Below are 21,434 nucleotides of genomic sequence, written 5' to 3'. Positions count from 1 at the left end.
CCCATATGCCCAGACCTGTGGGTCTCCTTGTAGCAAGGAAATCACTATGCCCACCCGCTGAATCTCCGACCCAGAAGACTGAGGCCTAAGCCGGAAGTATAGCTTGCAGCTCTCCTTGAAACAAAAGAACTGCGAGCGATCTCCAGAAAAACGATCCGGGAGATTTACTTTCGGCTCCTTAACCCCTGAAGGTGCTGCTGCTGCGGGAGCTCCGCCAGCGGCCTGGGAGGTGTGCATTTTAATGGACAAATCATTAAATTGTCGAGTCAGGACCTGCACCTGATCGACCACCTGTTGCAACGTATTTTGAGGGGTATGCTCCATATTCCCACAAAATTTCAACAGGAGTATTAGGCTGCTGAATATGTTATGCACACCAGTGCCTGCAGGAATGTACTGGTGTCAGAACTGTTATGCACTCCAGTGCCTGCAGGAATGTACTGGTGTTTGAACTGTTATGCACACCAGTGCCTGCAGGAATGTACTGGTGTCTGAACGGATAGGTATGCAAAACAAATGAACTCACAGACAGACTGGGGAATATGACATTACGTACACAGAAGGTGATAGGGTAACAAAATACACACAAAGTGAACAGAGAAGCCCAGAGGCTAAGGAACTGGGTGTCTCCCTAGTATTAGTAATGCTCAGATGGGAAAAGCAAGATGTTGTGTTTTAATACGTAGAGAACCCGAAATGCTGTTGCTAAGGGCAACAGCAAAACCCTAAAGGGTTACCAACGGGTGTGGCAGTAAACTCCTTGGTCAGAGATGGAATGATAGACACAAGGAGAGTCTCCACAATCCTAATTCTCACTTGCAGTGCACAGGTTCAGCTTACTGCCACTAAGCTGACACCTGAACACCTTTCACAGTGAGCCAGAATTTAGGCAGGCAAGTCTTAGAATGCAGCCGCAAACTTGCTAAGTTCACAGAGTAGTAAAAGAACCCCAGCAAGCTAAACGACTGACTCCAGTCTTACTGCTAGGTCTGCATTGGCAGAGTGTAGTACCAAATCCCCAGGCCTATTTGCAGTAAGCAACAACAAATACAAAGCTACACAGTACTGGCTAACTTTCAGGAACTGACTAACCAACAAAGATTCAGCAGCATCTGCTTAACCTGAGAAGAGGCCTTATAAAGCAGGTGCTGTCCACGCCCCACTCAGACCTCACAGACTGTGAGCACAAAAACCAGCACCGGATCCCCTGCCGTGCACAGAGCCTGTAACCACTGCACAGCAAAAGACCCGAACTGGAGTATCAGCTGCGCTCAGGTTACTCCGCTAGCACTTGTCTCCCGGTTGCCATGACGACGTGGCAGCACAGGGCAGGAGACCCTAACAGATATCCAGCCTTCAGCACAGATGGTTAAATCAAAATAACTGAGGTACTAATTAAGTCACCTGTGCTGAAGCCTGGATATCACTAAAACCTGTACTGTTAGTGTGCCTTGAGGACCGTGGTTGGGAATGCCTGCTCTATATTATAACTAGCCTCTTCTGTATTGCAGATTATTTCCTCTATATTGTAGCTGGACTCTTCTATACTGCAACTTGTTTTTCTTGGATACAATGATATCATTGTTTTTACCTGTACCACCACCTTAGCTGCCTGCATTTCCAACTCAGTTTAACTGCATAGGGCAGGCATTCCCAACCACGGTCCTCAAGGCACATGAACAGTGCGGGTTTTAGTGATATCCAGGCTGCAGCACAGATGGTTAAATCAAAATAACTGAGCTACTAATTAAGTCACCTGTGCTGAAGCCTGGATATCACTAAAACATGCACTGTTGGTGTGCCTTGAGGACCGTGGTTGGGAATGCCTGGCATAGGGCATGGGTAGCAGGGAATAGTTGTGTCTCCTGCTGCTGGCTACAAGCTCCATCACAGCCAGATGGACTAGATATGTGCCAGGCTTGACTAATGTGTAATCCATCTTGAGGTAGCTTATATATTACCTTATTGTAATGCAGCCATATACTGTAGCATATGAAAGTCATATAGATTTGGATTAAATGGTTGTTCCAGACAACCTATCTAATAAGTGGATCTCATCCAATTTTTGGGCCATGGTTGACTTTTTTGTTTTATAAACTGTTTCCTGTAACCACTTCCAAGTTGTTCAACTATAGAAACATTATGGGCCTTATTTAGGTTTTTGGCAAACCAAAAAAGTTAGCAATTGGGCCAAACCATGTTGCAATGCAGGTCGGGTAGATGTAACATGTGCCGAGAAATGTAGATTATTGTTTGTGTGCATGGTAAATACTGGCTGCACTTTATTTTTACACACAACTTAGATTTCAGTTTGAACACACCTCACCCAAATCTAACTCTCTCTACACATGTTACAGTGTATCCGGAAAGTATTCACAGCTCTTCACTTTTTCCACATTTTGTTATGTTACAGTCTTATTCCAAAATGGAATAAATTCCCCCCCCCCCCCTCAAAATTCTACACACAATACCCCATAATGACAACATGAAAAAAGTTTTTGGGAGATAAAAATAAAAAACTAAGAAATCACATGTGCATAAGTATTCACAGCCTTTGCCATGAAGCTCAAATTTGAGCTCAGGTGCATCCTGTTTCCACTGATCATCCTTGAGATATTCCTACAGCTTAACTGGAGTCCACCTGTGGTAAATTCAATTGATTGGACATGATTTGGAAAGGCACACACATGTCTATATAAGGTCCCACACTTGACAGTGCATGTCTGAGCACAAACCAAGCATGAAGTCAAAGGAATGGTCTGTAGACCTCCGAGACAGGATTGTCTCAAGGTACAAATCTGGGGATGGGTACAGAAAAAGATCTGCTGTTTTAAAGGTCCCAATGAGCACAGTGGCCTCCATCATCCGTAAATGGAAGAAGTTCGGAACCACCAGGACTACAGCTAGCCGGCCGTCTAAACTGAGCGATCGGGAGAGAAGGACCCTAGTCAGGGAGGTGACCATGAACCCGATGGTCACTCTGTCAGAGCTACAGCATTCCTCTGTGGAGAGAGGAGAACCTTCCAGAAGGACAACCATCTCTGCAGCAATCCACCAATCAGGCCTGTATGGTAGAGTGGCCAGATGTAAGCCACTCCTTAGTAAAAAAGCACATGGCAGCCCAGCTGGAGTTTGCCAAAATGCACCTGAAGGACTCTCAAACCATGAGAAACAAAATTCTCTGGTCTGATGAGACAAAGATTGAACTCTTTGGCGTGAATGCCAGACATCATGTTTGGAGGAAACCAGGCACCGCTCATCACCAGGCCAATACCATCCCTACAATTAAGCATGGTGGTGTCAGCATCATACTGTGGGGATGTTTTTCAGCGACAGGAACTGGGATACTAGTCAGGATAGAGAGAAAAATTAATGCAGCAATGTACAGAGACATCCTGGATGAAAACCTGCTCCAGAGTGCTCTTGACCTCAGACTGGGGCAACGGTTCATCTATCAGCAGGACAACGACCCTGAGCACACAGTCAAGATATCAAAGGAGTGGCTTCAGGACAACTCTGTGAATGTCCTTGAGTGGCCCAGCCAGAGCCCAGACTTGAATCCGATTGAACATCTCTGGAGAGATCTGAAAATGGCTGTGCACCAACGCTTCTCGTCCAACATGATGGAGCTTGAGAGGTGCTGCAAAGAGGAATGGGCAAAACTGCCCAAAGATAGGTGTTCCAAGCTTGTGGCATCATATTCAAAAAGACTTGAGGCTATATTTTCTGCCAAAGGTGCATCAACAAAGTATTGAGCAAAGGCTGTGAATACTTATGTACATGTGATTTCTTAGTTTTTTTAATTTTTAATAAATTTGCAAAAATCTAAAAAACCTTTTTCCACGTTGTCATTATGGGATATTGTGTATAGAATTTTGAGGGGAATAAAATTAATTTATTCCATTTTGGAATAAGGCTGTAACATAACAAAATGTGGCAAAAGTGAAGTGCTGTGAATACTTTCCAGATGCACTGTACATCTGCCCCACTAATGGACTTTCTTAAAATTAGGCTCTACCTACAACCTTTCTGTATTGCTCTGCCTACTGGTTACACTAGTATAACAGCATATTACACTACACAACATGTGTTCATTGTTATTAACTTCCCCTATTTAATGCCATCTGTAGCTTGATCTAACAACTATAATGTCACTAATTAGGACATAGGAAGCAGTTTTATTGCTGTGTAACACAATAAAGGTTCATTAGTCTTTATTAATTTTCCTGTCCATTCTCAAGCTGTTTTCACATTGTATAGCGACATATTTCTCCTATTGCCTACTTTCTACACAATTTTTTTTAAATGTTATGTTATGGTGCAGTCCTGCTGTGTGTGAGAGAGATTGGATTAGGGTCCAGACACAATCTCCATGCTACTTTGGTTGTATGACTTTACTCTGGTTTATTCCCTGGCAAAAATATATTTAACCTTTCATTGCACTGTATGTAGATGATACACACAAAGGGCCTAATTCAGACTAGCGATCGCAGTCTGAAGCCTTTTGCAGAGTGCACACGCGCACCCCGGAAGACCAGTGAGATTCTAAAAGCATCTCAGGACTGTGATCTCCTCTGCCTGATGGACAGGCACAAGCGGTCGCGCGGCGGGATGTCCCACCCAGCCGCTGCGACCTGGGATGCAGTAAGCAGCCGCTTGCCAGCGCAGCTAGACTGCACTGGCCAGGAGCTACTCGTCGGGTGCAAAAGCATTGTTGCCATGTGATGCTTTTGCACCCGTGCGGGGGGTGGCAGAGCCAGACATGCGGGAGTGTCCCCCCCGCATGCCGGAGAAACTGATCGTAGATGTTCTAAATTTAGCACATCCGCGATCAGATCTGAATTACCCCTAAAGTGTTTTTGTTTTTTTACCATTTACATATAGTGTACTGCCCTTAGAAATTTACTATTATCTGTGAAAATAATGATATAACCACAATTATATTTGCATTGTATTTTTGTCATTGTGTATTAAGCTGATCTTTGTATAATTTAGAACTGATGAAACCACAGACATCACTTAACTTTTTGAAGTAATTTTAATCGGGTTTAAATAGAACCTTTTATTATTATAATAACCCGAGCTACCATACAGTATATGATGTGGTTTTTAATGCTGCGCTTTACTGCATAATGCATCATTAATGCTTGCCCTTACAAGCATAGCGTATGCAACCCAATGCGCAGGCACGAGCCCAAACAGCGACAGAATGGTGCAAAATTTTGATCGCACAACGTATGCAAGGTGATTGACAGGAAGCGGGCGTTTGTGGGTGGTAACTGGCCGTTTTCTGGGAGTGTCAGGAAAAATGAAGGCGTTCCCAAGCATTTTCTGGGAGGATGTGCGACGTCAGCTCCAGCCCCGATCAGCCTAATTCTATCGCACTGTAGCAGTAAATCTTGGACTACGCATAGACTGCACAGTATAAAAAAAACATTTGATGGTGAGTGAGCTGCGAACGTATTTGCAGATGTCCGCTGCCTGGCGAAGTTTTCGCACAGCGTACACATACATTCGCACACTTGCATGGGGCGAGTTGTCACTCTCCCTGGGCGGCGACTATCAGATCGCAGACCTCTGCAAATTTGCAGCACAGCAATCAGGTCTGAAGTAGGCCCTCTGCTGGGACAGTACTTTCTCTTAAGCTCTGTTCCGTACCTCAGCTATGAGAGATGCAAGCGAAAACGCATTGCGACTTTGGGTGATATTATCACATCACTCCGTATTAACGTGCTGTATGTGATACTTATGCCGATAGAACAATCTAAAGTCTAGAGCCAGCCAACGTGTAGGGCAGATGTAGTCATCTTGAGACTCTCATGTTCTACTGGAAAGGCCATACTTCACAATAGCGGAAGAGCCACAAATTCTCTGCTCTAGGTTATGGCATACTCATCATGCTTATGCTGGACCTTGATCAGAATGATTGATCTGTAAAATAAATGACATGTGCTTTCTTCACTAAGTGGCACAACCCACCATAAACGTGATATAGAGCAGGAAAGCCTTAGCTCGGTCATGCATGGCCTTGTTCTATCTGACCTCTGATCTCGGTGTGTGCAATCTCTGCCTAGTAAACACCTCATTCTACTGCCATAACATGCTGATTAATAGGGCGACACTACAGCCAAAGGCCCTAAAAGGCGAGATAACTGGCAAAATAACCATCTGCTGCTGTAACCCAGCAACATATACTGACCGAAAAGCAGTCACCAATTCATAAACATTAGTGTATGGGAACAGTGTAGGGGAGGGGGCACCTAGAGGCACTATGGCCGTACGCTGAGGTTTTTTGTTGACTTTTCAAGAAAATACGCAATTCTACTTTGTGTTGTGATGTTCTCTGGGTGATGTCACTTCTGGTACATGTTTTCAATACCACGCTGTGTGTGTGTAGATGAAATGTAATTGCACTTCACTGAAAATGAGGATGTTCATGCCATTAACACACAGTGTGGCGGTGGTGGTGGGGGGAGATGAGGAGGGGATGGAGGAATGGAAGAGGGGGTTAGGTGGCACTATAATGCTCTCTTTTTTTTTAATACCTCCCCCTTCACTTCAAGCAATTGGTACAAAATTTGACATATCTTGATCCTCCTCCCCGCTCCCCCCCCCCCCCCCCACACACACACACAGAATCTGCTTAGCCATTACTTTCACCGAATAGCTTTTTTCCATTTGCCACCCTACTTGTCCTGTCCTAGACAGTATTAAACCTGTTCTGGAAGGTCTAGGTCTGTTCTAGGCAATGCTGGCCTTCAAATCTCCAGCTAATTATATAATGAAAAGCTGCTAGCAATGTGTGGAAGGTTAAAAAACACACATCGCGGCACGGAAGGAGACTGGGTCCGGGAGCCCCTGCTCTCCAGTGATCCCCCTCTCCGAGGTGGACCAGCGCCGCGGAATCGGGGAGCCGGTTTCCTGGCTCCTGCGGATTGCGGCCTGTCCACCATCCAGACGCCGGGGCCTCGATTTCGGTCCGGCGCCGCCAGCCGCCTACTGTACCTGCCTGTGGAGGGCCTGCCGGGGGCCCACGTCCTGCCGTCTGTGCCCGGACCCCCTTCTTCGGGACCGCTGTGGCTGGTGGTGCTCAGGGGGACTGGAGGAGCGGCCGAACGTGGCCGCGGGGAGATCGGAGTCGTGGCGGCGGCCATCTTTGACCTCGTGAGCCGGGGGGAGCTGCGGGAGACACACAACCCGGGTGACGCCGCATAGAGCAGAGGTGAGCCGCCCTTCTGCCCGGAGACGTTTCTCTCCCCACTGCAGCCTTACACTCCCTCACTGTGGGTGCCTGCCGCCGGGAGAAGCACCAGCCCGTCCCTCCTGAGCTCTTGTCCTGGGGCTGCCTCCGTGGGCCTCTACTATTGCACCAACCCTACCTAGATTACTTGGCCGGACCCCATCCCCCTGTGCACCCGCTGTTTGGAGGGCTCTGCCTTCCCCCTCCCCCTGACGGCCTGCGCCTCTCTGTCACTCCTGCGGATCGGCACCCCGCGTTGGGGGTCCCCCTGCTGCAGCCCTCCGGAGTCCACATTATACTCTGCCTGGGGGACTCGGCTCCCTCTCTGGCCCTGCGTGCTCCTGCATCTCCCTGCGGCCTCCTGCCGCTCCCGGTCCCCGGGGAGGGGGGGGTGGGTATTACTGCTACTAAGCACAGACGCCCCTTCCCCTGCTGCCTGGTCCTGCCCCGGTCACTGGCTGGTCCGTGTCCGGGGCTCATCTCCGCGGTTCCTAAACAGGGGTGGTCCTCCAGAGAGCCCTGCCTCCTACGACCTCTGACTGTCTGGCTCCTCTCCGGGACCACGTGGGCCCCCTCTCTGCCGAGACTCCCCGGACCTGCTCCGCCCGCCTTGCTCGGCTGGCCACGTCATGATGCCTCTCTAGGGCCCCCGCCTTACCCCCCCTGGTCCTGAGCCTTACTGCTGAAGCGCCATATCTACTTCCCACCCTGCTGTCCCCCCCCCTTTCTCATATGTTCACGATGCCCAGAGGTGACAAAAAGTCACAGGGGTCCGACCTCACACCATTCCTTACTAAAAAGAGCACCCCGGCCAAGAGCAGGCCTGATGCTCCTGAACCCCCCCATGGTCCCTCCAACTCAGAGGCCGAAGACGACGACCTCACACCCCTTACCCACAGGGACTTTCTCTCCCTCCTTAAGGAGATGCGGGATGTTAAAACCTCTGTCCAGGCTCTCCACTCCCTACAATCCGATATTGCCGACATTGGCTCCAGAACCGATCAACTTGAACGACGAGTGGAAGAGGTGGTGTCGTTCCAGCAAACGGTCGAGACCGACTTCCATCAACTCCGCCAACGTCGGTATGGCTGGGCTGCTTCAGGTCGGCACACCCAAACACTTTATTAACACTTATGATTTTCCCTATCACTTTGTATATATTTTTGTATTATTTTAATCACACCACTTACATAGCACTTCTGTGCTTCTTATTAACCCTTATTAATTCTCACCTGTGTGCTGACCTGGGGTAGCCGACCTGTGCCGACGTTATGGGTCCTGCACCCCGGACCCATACCTAGTATTAGGGACCCCCAGTGATGGAGAAGCCTTGTCGATCGGCCTGGGGGCTTAACCCTATATCTTCAGATATACGCAACCAAGATCTCGTATTATCTGACTATTATGTAGTAATATTTTTCACTCGGTGTGCATTAGGGAACCATTGTTTTTTCCTACACAGAATTACCCCTCCCTTTTAGCACCTGAGTGATATCACTATCTGTTTGAGCAGCTCACCATTTTTTTGAACTCCGCCAAGATGTTGCCCACTTGCGGGAGGAGCATGAGGACCAAGACAATAGTGCGAGGAGAAACAACCTGAGGATTCGGGGTATTCCTGAGGCGGTCGAGGCGGACCACCTTGACCTTTACCTTAAGCGCCTCTTTGCCCACCTGTCACCCCTGAAGAACATCTCCTAGATCGAGCGCATTGAGCCCTGCGACCTCGCTCTCAAGACTCCTCCCAGCCCAGGGATGTCATCCTCCGACTGCACTACTTCACTGCGAAAGAGGCCATTATGAGAGAAGCCCGACAGCTGGGTTCTGTGACTTTCCAGAATACCCCCCTGCTGATTTTTCAGGACTTATCCCCGCTCACCCTGGCCAAACGTAGAGACTTTAAACCCGTCACTTCCGTGCTCTCCCGTCATAATGTTAAATACTGCTGGAGATTCCCTTTCCGTATCCTGGTTTGGCACCAAGGGAAGCTCCTCACGGCCAGGAATCTACCTGAGGCTCAAACGCTGCTCTCCAAGCTGGGTATCCACACCGCCGAACAGGATATTCCTACTCAACGCCTGCCGCTGCGGACACAGCGGGACCCGCTTCATCCCCCTCGATCTGAGGGGTTTACGGTGCCAACTTCTGCAGGCTCCCCAGCTCCACCTCCAGTTCCTTGATGGGCTTTCAGCTCTCTAATTTAATGCCTTCTCTATATAATTATGTCGACCTTTCCTGGTCGCACTCCCCTACCCGGGGAGTTGTTTCACTTTAGATCTCCGTAACCTGATTTCACAGCCCCTTAGTTGATTCTCGACTGTTTCGTTGTTACCTCCTGTTAAAATGTTACACTGTTGACATGTTAATATGCTGAAAACTGATATTCTGTTTTTTCTCTACCCCCTGCCCCTCCCTTCCTTTCTGGAGCTGGCGCTCCATCTGTTCTTTGTCCCTGTTTTCTTTCCAGCTTTTTCCCTCAGGTCCTCCCAGGGGAGGTTTGCCACCTACCCCTCGCTATGTGGTTTGTGATCCATTATCTGGATCCCATTCTGCGCCCCCTTAGGGCTTTGAGCCCTCTTGCTGACCTAGGTGCCCTCACAACACCTAGTATCCCTTCCCCCTGTCAGCACTATCGGTCCTGGCCCCTACTGCCGGATGACCAACCACCCTCCCTTCCCGCCCGGTTTCCTTTCCTTCCTCCCTTCCTTCTGACCACGTTGTCTCTCGCTTTATATCCTTCTTCTCTATCTCTCTTCCTCCTTCCTTTACTTTCAGTGTTCTCCGCTCTTTCTATTCTGCCTACCTCTTTGTAGCTTGCCCATGGGTCTCCCAGTACTATCCTTTAGTGTGAAGGGCTTGAATAGCCCTCAAAAGAGAGGTAAGCTCTTTGCCTCCCTTAAACTCCATAAAGGCGACCTGGTCTTTCTCCAGGAGACTCACTTCCTACATAACTCCCATCCTACGCTGCAATGTAAACCATACCCTGATTCTTTCCATGCCTGTGACCATTCGGCTAAGAAACGGGGGGATGCGATTTTATTTGCCCGCCACTTCACCTTTGAGCTTCTAGATTCTCATGCTGACAAGGATGGCCGGTTTCTTGTCTTGGTGGGGAAACTTAATAACAAACTCTGTACCCTAGCTAACGTCTATGCCCCTAACCAACGACAGGAACGATTCTTTACAAAGCTAGATACTCTCCTTACTCGAGGCCGGCAAGGCGACCTCATACTTGCTAGGGACTTTAACTCCGTTTTAAACCCGCAGATAGACCGCTCTTCCTCTCCCCCCACTGCTTCCCCGTTGGACTCCCTCCGCTCCAGATCCCTCCTCCGTCTCATGCGATCCCAGCTTCTCTATGACTCCTGGAGGATAAAAGACCCCTCTGCTCGTGACTATACCTTTTATTCTGCTCCTCATAATTCCTACTTCCACATTGATATGGTCCTGCTCAGCCACGATCTCGCCTTAAATCTCCACGATGCCTATTCACCCATTGATCTGGTCTGATCATGCCCCTATCTCCTGCGATCTCTTGTGTCTGATCTCACGCCCCCACCCCATGATATGGCGTCTTAATGACTCCCTCCTTCACAACCCGGAGATACGTTCCCATCTTCGGGACACGGTCTCTGACTATTTTACCCTGAACGATACCCCTGACATTTCTAGGTCTACTCTCTGGCTGGCACACAAGGCAGTTCTTCGTGGGCACATTATCAGCCTAGCCTCCAAAACCAAAAAGCAATCCCTCACCCAGTTTAACAAACTCTCTATTAAACTCCACACACTTGAGACCCAGCATAAGGCGTCCTCCGACCAGGCTGTCTTGTCTGAACTCCGTACTGTTAAGGCAGAACTTGATCTCTGTTATGATTCACCTGCCTCTAATTGTTTGGCAGGTGAATTACAAGGAGAGAATCACTACTGGAGGTACTGGCAGGTGCAATGTGACATAGAAATGGTTAACCAATGTTACATTGGGGAATACTGTAATAACTTGAGTGCGTTGTAGCAGAATATGGACTGTCCCTTTAACAATGGAATGTGCAGCACACTTACACTGGTTATGGACAGCAGGTGAGAAATATAACAGCTAAGAGCCAGGACTTGATTACAGGGCTAGAATGTATAACAACCACTGTTGCCGGAAATAAATGTCCACAGAAGTGCAGGAATATTAAGTATTTATTATAGCAGTGGTATAATGAGGTATGGCAGAGGAATCACAGTACAATCCAGGTTACAATGTGAGCTAAGAATAAATGGGTTTGCAGACTGAGAATTGCAGCAGAGTAATGAGACAATTGAATAAAGAATCAGAGTATTATAATCCACGGAACTGATTGCAGGATTTGTATAACAAAGCAAAACAGCATGCAAGCACAGAGGAAGTCCATAGTACATGTAACACGAATAGTGAATACTAGAGGATCCAGAGATCACAGTAAAAGTCCATGATACTTAACTAAATGGTTCAGGCATGAACATGAGCTGATAAGGATGCTTGTGGCAGGATAACTTGAACAGGAAGACCAGACTTCTCGGTATGAACAGGAGCAAGAATGGAGACACCAGGCAATGCAGGTAGTTCTGGCTGGAAAGCAGAGTAATATCACCGGCGTCTGAGAACTCAGCTAGCTGGCCTTTAACAGCCACACTGACCAATGAACAAGGCCAGGCTGGGAGTGTTCACTAGTAATTACAAACCCTGTGCACCTGCTGAGCTGCATGTACACAGAGCCAAGGAACACATATGGATCAGCTGACACCAGATAAATACTAAACAGAATCCTAACAATCTCCTTCTCTCCAGACGGGTGGCCAAATGTCTTAATTGGCTTCGCCAGTCTTTTTACGAGAAAGGAGACAAGGCGGACAAGATCCTAGCGGCACGACTCCGTTCCACGAGAGCCAAAACGAATATTATCTCTATCAGAAACTCTCTCAATCAGCTTGTTAAAGACCCCACCGCCATCAGGGCTGCCTTCCAATCCTATTACGCTGACCTGTACAACCTTCCACCCCCCTCACCTGGTTCTTCCCCTCTGCCCCACTCCGACCTAGTCTCTCACTTTTTTTCTGTTTCTAACTTGACTAGATTGCCTCAGGACACCATGGACCATCTTAACAGTGAGATCTCGATGGAAGAAATTGCTCAGACTATACTCATGCAAAAAATTGGTAAATCCCTGGGCCCGGATGGGCTCACAGCTCTTTACTACAATTTTTTTCCCGATCTTCTCTCCCCCCACCTTCAGTCCCTGTTTAATAGGATTGTCCATGGTGACCCCTTTCCCCCTGAGATGTTGGCGGCTAGAATTGTGGTGATCCCTAAGGAAGGCAAGGATACCCTTAACTGCGCTAGCTACCGCCCTATATCTCTCTTGAACTTGGACTTGAAAATCTTCGCTAAGATCCTAGCCAACTGCCTTAAACCGTACCTCCCTTCCCTTGTCCATTACGACCAGGTGGGGTTTATCCCGGGCCATCAAGCGAGAGATAACACCAGACGTGCTATTGATCTTATACATATCTCGAACTCCAGGAGATCCCCCACTATCATGCTCTCTTTAGATGCTGAAAAGGCATTTGACCGGATCTCCTGGAGTTTCCTGAGAGCCGCCCTGGAGGCCTATGGCTTGTCTGGTGGCTTTCTCACTGGTGTCCTGGCACTATACTCCGCCCCCTCTGCCACAGTCTTAATCAATGGCGTCCCGTCTGCTCTGGTCAGCATTTTAAATGGTACACGTCAGGGATGCCCCCTCTCACCGCTAATATTTGCCCTCATTATTGAGCCCCTCGCTTCTCAAATTAGAGCTCATCCAGATATACACGGTATACAAGTAGGCCGTATCGATCCTAAAATCTCCCTCTTCGCTGACGACATTCTACTTTCTCTAACCCAACCCCTTATCTCACTCCCAAACTTATTTTCAGTCCTGCATTCTTACAGCCTTATATCAGGGTACAAGATCAACTATTCCAAGTCCGAGGCTATGCTGCTTCATGTCCCTCACCGAGAGTCCCTTCGCGCCAACTTTAATTTTAAATGGCAGCCCACAAAGATTAAATATTTGGGGATTTATTTGACCTCCCGCTATGACTCTCTCTTCCGGGAAAACTTTCCACCCCTCCTCACCAACACACTCGCTGACCTGACATCCTGGAACAGTCTTTTCATATCGTGGCTGGGCAGGATCAGAGCGGTTAAAATGACCATAGTCCCCAAATGGCTTTACCTTTTCCAGACCCTCCCGGTGGCAGTCCCGGCCTCCTTTCTTCGCACTATCCAACGGGCCCTCGTGCGTTTTATCTGGAACCACAGACCCCCCCCCGCTTCGCCGCCAATACCCTGAAACGGCCAACCTCCGCTGGCGGTAGGGGTCTTCCTGATATCAAACTCTACTATCTAGCCTCCCACCTATCCCATATTGTCACCTCTTATGCTCCTCCGGGATCTGTATCCTGGCTGGATATTGAGGCAGCCCTCGTTAGCCTCTTGGACCTGACCCCCTTATGGGGTCTGCCCTCTACCTCCCGACCCCCAACCTCCAAACTTCTCCCCACTATTAAATTTAACCTTAAAATTTGGGACTCCCTCTCCCTGAAGGTGGGTCTTACTTGACCTCGCCCTTGACCCCTATCTGGCAGAACCCTATGTTTCCTCCTGGATTTTCAATTACGAGATTCCGTTCATGGATAATGCTGGGCTTCAAATTCCCAACTAATTTTGTCGATCGGGGTCAATGGCTGTCCCTACCTGACCTCCAACAGAAGACCCCTTCGTACCCACTTAATCCCTTCCAATTTCTACAAATCCGCCACTTCCTAGGTTCTCTGCCCTCCTCCGCCTTGCTTCGTGTCCTCACCCCCTTTGAAAGTTTATGTATTAACTCTCACCTCTCCAAAGGCTTAATCTCCCAACTTTACTCCCTTTTACTAGATTCTTCCCTTCCCTCCTCCCGGCCCCACGAGCTCGCATGGGAACGCGATCTTGGGCCTCCCCCAGAGAGTGAGGATTGGGAGGACATGAGACTGGGGATTGCTAAATGCTCTATTGCTACTGCTTCTAAGGAGACGGCCTACAAAATTTACTACCGTTGGTACTACACCCCTGACAGACTTAAACTCTTTCCGTCTTCCTCCCCTAATTGCTGGAGGAACTGCGGCACATATGGTGGACCTGCCCGTCCATCGCTTCCTTTTGGAACCTAGTCCACTCCCTCCTTAATTCGCTTTTGGATTCCCCCCGTGCTGAAAGATCCCTCCTCCGATGCTTAATAAATTCTCCCAAAAACTTGCCACACATATTCTAACGGCGGCGAAGTCGCTGATAGCTCTTAACTGGAAGAACCCCTCTCCGCCCTCTCTCCCGTCCCTTAAAACAAAAATTTGGCATATTGCGTCAATGGAAAAGATTACATATTATCTCCACGACCGGGGTCACATTTTTGAGCTGGTCTGGGCCCCCTGGCTCGCTGCTGAACGTAGATCGCCGTCCTCCCTCTCTTGCTCCTAGTTCCATCTGCAGACCCATGGGCATTGCCTACTGTTCCTCCTTCATGCCTCCCTCCTCTTCTTCTCCTTTCTCTCTCTCTCTCCTCTTCATTCTCTCTTTCTTATCTTTTCTCGTCTCTCCCTTGACCTCCCTCTCCCTCTTTCTCCTGATCTTACTATTTCCAGGATATGTATTGTAAATAGCTTATACTGTGGTTTCCCCCCCTGTCCCCCTTTCCCTTCTCCCCTTCCCCCCGCCCCGAATCTCATACTTGATTGTTATTGTTCTTTCTATTTTGATTAATCTCGCTGTTTTTTTTAAAAATCTGTGGTTTCTGCTGGACGTTGGATCTTATGGCCACCTGTCCCATGTGTTCATGTAATGTTTCCCTATTATGTTTAACCACGTACAAATAAAGAATAAAAAAAAAAAACACACATCGCTGGCATATCATTTTACCTATTACAGATGGTTTGGTTCTGATATTATAGTTTAAGGGGCATTTTTACTACCAATCAGGTTTAAGACCTGATCATTATAATTTCTTATCACCACTATTTGCGGCAATAAGACATTATAGATCACCCGGATATACTATTAATCAAAAGCAATAATTTCCCTTCTTTAGGAGTCTGGACTGCCATGGCCAAACTTTTAAATAATTTGCATTCCAGAGCTTTGTAAATCTGATAACTTCAACCTATGGGGGCTGCAGCTGCTGTCGGAAATGGAGGGACCATGGCAGATATGGAGATATTGTCTGCATTCCCTCCTTCATACATTCAGGGGATCCTTAATGTTTGCACGTGCTCCTTGGGGTGGCTCAAATGGCTGGCAGGGCTATTGCCAGAAGCGCTGCGGCCTGGGGGTACAGTCGCAGTTATCCTGCCAGCGCCAACTTGTCTGGCAGCCAAGGGAGTAGCCGCATTCATTAGCTTAATAAATTATTGACAGCTAAAGTCATACCTGCCCTCTGGGACATAAAAGTCCAGACCGGACTCCTCTCTCTTCCCAGAATGCTGGGCATGATGGCGTCACTCCACTTTACTGTGCTTCAGTGTCCAGCATGCCGCACCTGTCGCATTCCTCAGATTGCAGCCACTATGGAAGCCTCAACGGCAGTGGCCTTAGCTTCATGCATGCCTAACTTATTTGCACTGTGCCAGTGGCTGCAAAGACACTTCCTGAATTATACCCCTTTTACACTCGCACTCCCGGGTCACTCCCGGGATGCTTCCCGGGATGCATCCCGGGATGCATTCCCGGGACTGACCCCTTTCACACTGCACTAAGACCTGGGATCGACCCGGGACAGCCCCATTTACACTGATCCCGGGATATCCCTGCAAATGCATTAGTATGTCATTAGAAATGGCCTTGGGCTCAGAAAAGATGACATCAGCTTTTCTAAGCCCAAGAAAGCTCCAATCCGAGTCCTTTTAACAGTCCCGGGATAGTGAATCCCGGGACGGACCCTTTCACACTACCCAGCTTCCCGGGACGGTCCCGGGTTCAACCCTGCTTTTGACCTGGGATGAAATCCTGGGATGCTCGTCCCGGGAAATTATCCCTGTACCCATTTACACTGAGAAGAATCCCGGGATGATGCGCGTTCACGTGCAATATCCCGGATTTTTCTGCGAGTGTAAAAGGGGTATAACAAGTGGATGGCAGCAATGCAGCTTCCACCATCCACATTAAAGTAACACAGCAAACATCTACATCCCCCTTTTCAAACATTTATAAACAATAAACAGATGACTGGGAGTAAGACAGTGTGAGAGGCGTGGATGTGGGGACAGTGTGCCACAAAGAACAAACATACAGGAATGTCTTAACAGCAGTGTAGGCCCCTGGGCAAAGCAATGCACTGGGGCCCCTACCCATTCTCCAGTGGTAGGGGTGGGGTGGTGCTTAGAGATGTCACTGGATGTGGTGATACCCGGTGCGCACTCTGGAACACCGGTGCGCCAGAGGCGCGCTAGCTGCAAAAACGGGACATGGCCACACATAAAGTGGGCGTGGCCTCGCTGGGTTCCTGAAATCATCACTCGAATGGCTGCCCTCAGAGACAGTCTTCCTGCACTGTCAGCTTCTCATCTATGACAGGAGCCACATGCTGCAGGAGACTGTCACACTGCAGCACCCGGCTCCTGTCACTGCGGAGGAGCCGGCATTTAGTGTCACCCCCTTTCAAGGGTGACTCCCGGGTGCCGCACCCCCTGTACTCCCCTTATGACGCCACTGGAGGTGCTATCAGCGGTAGCTTTGATGTCCCGCGGGTGGTGTTTATCTTCCGCTCAGCATGTAGGGCCTGGAGCAGTAATTTCTGCTAATTACACCTTTACTGCACTATTGATGGGAGATGGGGCAGGAGGGAGAACACTAAACTGTAGAAGGGGAAATTGGGCTGAATGAAGGGACCCCCATTACATGACTTCCAGGGTGGTAGGGGGTGTTTAATATGCAGGGGAGGGGGGGATAGTGGAGTGGGCTCAATAGTCATCATTTTCCAGTGGGAGGGCATCTTGCTTGAATGCAGATATCTCCAGTTCCTGAAAATAGATTTCCTAGCCTTCAATGGGATGCAAATTTGGAGAGTCTCACCTTTCAGGAGGTACTGGGGACTTGGGGATCAGAGATCAGGAACCAGAGCAAACCACAACAAAAATATAAAATACTGCAATTGCAACCAGGCGTGTAGAACTGGAGCAGGGACAAGCTGCTGGAAGACTGATATCTCTGGTTCTGGGCATAGTTGAGACAAGTTGCCAGTGTCTACTGAAAGGGGAGAGTCAGTGTACCCTCAAAAAACTCTTAAATCAGAAAGAACCCAAGGTATCTGGCTGGGAAAAGCAATTATCAGGCTGGGATGGGGACCAAAGTTGGATATCTCCGGTTCCCCAGGGTGCCGTTATACTCCTGGGTCCCTTGGGCAACTGCCCTTTGAGCCCATATAAAAAGACGGCCCTACAAACATAAACTGAAAAAGGGGAGATTAAGTAACATAGGGCCTGAATCTGAGGTGGATAAAGTGTACACAGCAGCTGCATTTTTGGATGTAGCTGCTGTATAAAAAGATGCAACTTTGGCATGAGGCATCTTGTGTAAATATCGACCCGTCGGCTTTTGTGACCTGCTGCTGCGTATCAAAGACACAGTATCGGATCATCTGTAAAAACATCAGCCATTTGAGTTACCCTCATGTTATGCTGGATCTCTGGCGTTTTCACGCAACTGGGGCCAGGAAATTGGTGTCAGAAGATGGAGACCCTGGCCTTCGTAAGCATACGAAATGGGGGCGACATGCCCACATTTAAAATGGTTCCCATCCCACCCCAAATGGCACAGCATGTCAGTCATGCTGTGGCTTGTGGGCACTGTGAGCAATCTCGCAGAAGCAGACCTGTACATGTGTAGTACTGTTCCTGCACATGCACAAATCTCTCACCATCGGGTTTGCATACAACACTGAATCAGGCCCAAAGCCCTGGAATTTTGGATTAGGCTTGAAAATTCTCCCAGACCTATTGACAAAGAAAGGGGCTATTGGTGTGGCTGGTTTCTGAGTGGGCTCACTACTGGTCAAGGACATGGGACTGTCCTGCAACTTCAATAAGTGCGCCTTCAAGGGACTTGTTGTCCATGATGATGGGTGTTCTGACATCTTCAGTCGGTGCCGAGTAAGGTGAATGTATTGGCATGCACACCCCTAAGGAGGCGGCTCCTGTTGCGCTCATGCAAGGCACACATAGCCGTTGGGCCTGTTGGAAGATCCCTGCACAAATCCAACAGGGGACTGGACATGGACAATAGTTTTGATTTATCTTGAGTGGCTTTTAGCTGCAACCTGAAATTCTGCAGAGCATCCTGCATGTTGTTCTTATGGTCTAAGTTAAAACTTATTGGTGGGAATTATGGTGCAGGTATGTCTGGACAGAAGGCGTTGAGCAGGAGAGGAAAGTACATTTTTAATCCAGATGTGATAAATATTTGAAAGCGTAAATATCAGGATTTTGGTACTTACCGATAAATCCCTTTCTCCGATTCCACAGGGGACACTGGAGAGCAGTTACAATGGGGAGATAGAGAGCTGGCACTTTAAATTCTAACACTGTGGCTAGCTCCTCCCCTACTATGTCCCCTTTCCAAGCCAGTCTACGTAAAACTGTGCCCGAAGAGAGCTGGAAGAGACCAACGTTAAAGTAGAGGAGGTAAACGAAGCCCTGTAAACCAGGACAACCCAAAAACAAACCTGAAAACCTATTAGAAAAACAGGTTAACCTGAACAAAACAAGCAGTCACACAGTGACTTGCAAACCCTGAAGTAAAAAAGGAGGAAACAGCGCTGGGTGGGCGTCCAGTGTCCCCTGTGGAATCGGAGAAAGGGATTTATTAGTACCAAAATCCTGATTTCTCCTTCATCCACGTCCCAGCGCTCCCAAGACGGGAAAGAGAGCGCTGAGAGTCCTGTAAAACCGCTCGGCCAAACTGTGACGCAGAGGCCGCAAAAGTGTCAAACCTGTAAAACTTGACAAACGTATGTCGGGCCGACCAAGTAGCTGCACGACATAAAGTAGTCATAGAGACCCCGCGGGCAGACGCCCACAAGGGTCCTACAGAGCGCGTCGAGTGCGCCAAAATTGAAGACGGAGGCTCTTGCGAAACCGCCAAATAAGCTTGTCTGATGGTTAGCCAAATCCATCAGTACAAAGTCTGCTTAGAAGCCGGCCAACCACGGCAGGCAGCATCGTATAGAACAAATAAGGAGTCCAACTTACGAATAGCCGAAGTCCTATCCACAGAGATCTTGAGCGCCCTGACAACATCCAACGATCTCGAATCCGGAGAGTCCACTGAGAGGGCCGGAACCACAAGTGGCTGATTGATGTGAAAATCGGACCTATCTGCATGAAATACCAGGTAAGGAGGTCGACAAGAGAGAGCACCCAAGTTCCGACACCCGTCTGGCCGAAGCCAGATCCAGGAGAAGGACCACCTTCCAGGTGAGATATTTCATCTCCACTGACTCCAGAGGCTCAAACAACGAAGACTGCAGAAAAGAGAGGACCAGACTGAGGTCCCATGGTGCTGTCGGAGGCCGAAAGGGAGGCTGTATTCATAGAACCCCCTGAAAGAAGGTCTGAACTTCCAGCAGCAAGGCTAATTTCTTCTGGAAGATAACCGAAAGAGCAGAGACCTACACCTTTAGTGAGCCCAGTAGTAGCCCTGCCGAGAAACCCGCCTGCAAGAAATTGAGAAGGCGGGCCAAGCGAAAAACTGAAGGAGAAAACTCTCAACGTTCACACCAGGCTACATAAGCCTTCCAAATGTGGTAGTAGTGAGCTGATGTGACTGACTTTCTAGCCTGGAGCACAGTAGGTATAACCATACGAGGAATCCCCTTCCTTTTCAAGATGGCCTTCTCAACAGCCACACCGTCAAACGTAGCCTGCGTAAGTCTGAATAAAGAAAAGGATCCTACTTCCGGTGGGCGGGGCATCCAGTATGGACGCATTTTACTGAGCTCCCTATTCTTAGCTGCAGAATCCGTACCCATCCTGCTGAAATCCTGATAATTTAGATGAAACTCTAGACTATCAGCAGAGTGCACACTGTGGGGATCATTTTAAGGTCCTTTTCATTGGGGAGCGCTTTTATGCCACCGGAGTCTGGCCACCGACACTGAATGCCCTCGTGGCAGCTTGAGATGCCGGGAGTAGCACGCCCCCTCTTTCACCCGCTATATACCTCTATATCGGCTCCCTGAACTGTTTTCTAATGGGCTGACAATACCCTCGTTGGACCCCCCTAACGCCTGTACCTGGCTCTGGTAACTGTCTGGCGGGAGAGGCGGAGGAGAGAGCTCGCGGGACGGTGGAGACGGGACCTGTACGGAGACCTGTGCTGCAACGATTGGCGGCGCACTCCCCGCCGCTGGTTTACTGAGCGGTGCTGCAGGAGATCGTGCCTGTGGTGCGGCTGGACCTCAGAAGCCGCGTGTCTACGACCACATACCCTCTTGAAAGGGTAAGCACCAGGAGCTTGCCCCGCTGGCCCCCGTTTGCTTGTTTGAGTCTCCGGCGCTGCAGGTCTGGGTGCTGAAGACGGGCTGCAGTGGGAGGTCCGGAATGGCTGTATCCTGCTCAGATCTCCCAGGACGGCCTGGAGCAGATGTGCTGGATGCACCTGATAGCGGACCTGCCAAGACCGCTCCGATATTAATATCTTGCTGGAGGATCAGCGCTTGACGTGCATGCTGCCCTGGTGACAACTTCTACGCTTCTGGTCTCCCTCTCCTGACAGCACAGTTATTGAGGAGACGCTGGGCCCTACAGATCTTCCCCAGGTACTAACACTGTCTGTCTGCCCCAACTGCATATTTACTAACATCCCCCTCTCTGTATTTCACACCCCACATATCCAGATTCTTTGGACCTCCCTGCCTTTTGTGTTGCCCTCCCCCCCCGCTCCTCCTCCTTACCATCCTATATTACAATTTCGCTTCTTTACCCTCCCTATTCCTGGCCTCTATTGCTGAGTGTGGTGGACTTTGAGACTGTGCAGGAGCTACTTGCTACACTCAAATTATTTTTAAATGTATACCATAACATCTATTTATCCCCATTGCAACGTTTTCATATGGGAACATCAGAAACACACCCGTGCCCAAAATGCCACCAGAGTGAGGCG

Source organism: Pseudophryne corroboree, chromosome 6, assembly GCF_028390025.1.
Source record: "Pseudophryne corroboree isolate aPseCor3 chromosome 6, aPseCor3.hap2, whole genome shotgun sequence".
Classification (NCBI taxonomy): Eukaryota; Metazoa; Chordata; class Amphibia; order Anura; family Myobatrachidae; genus Pseudophryne; species Pseudophryne corroboree.
Note: the sequence above shows the minus strand (reverse complement) of the source record.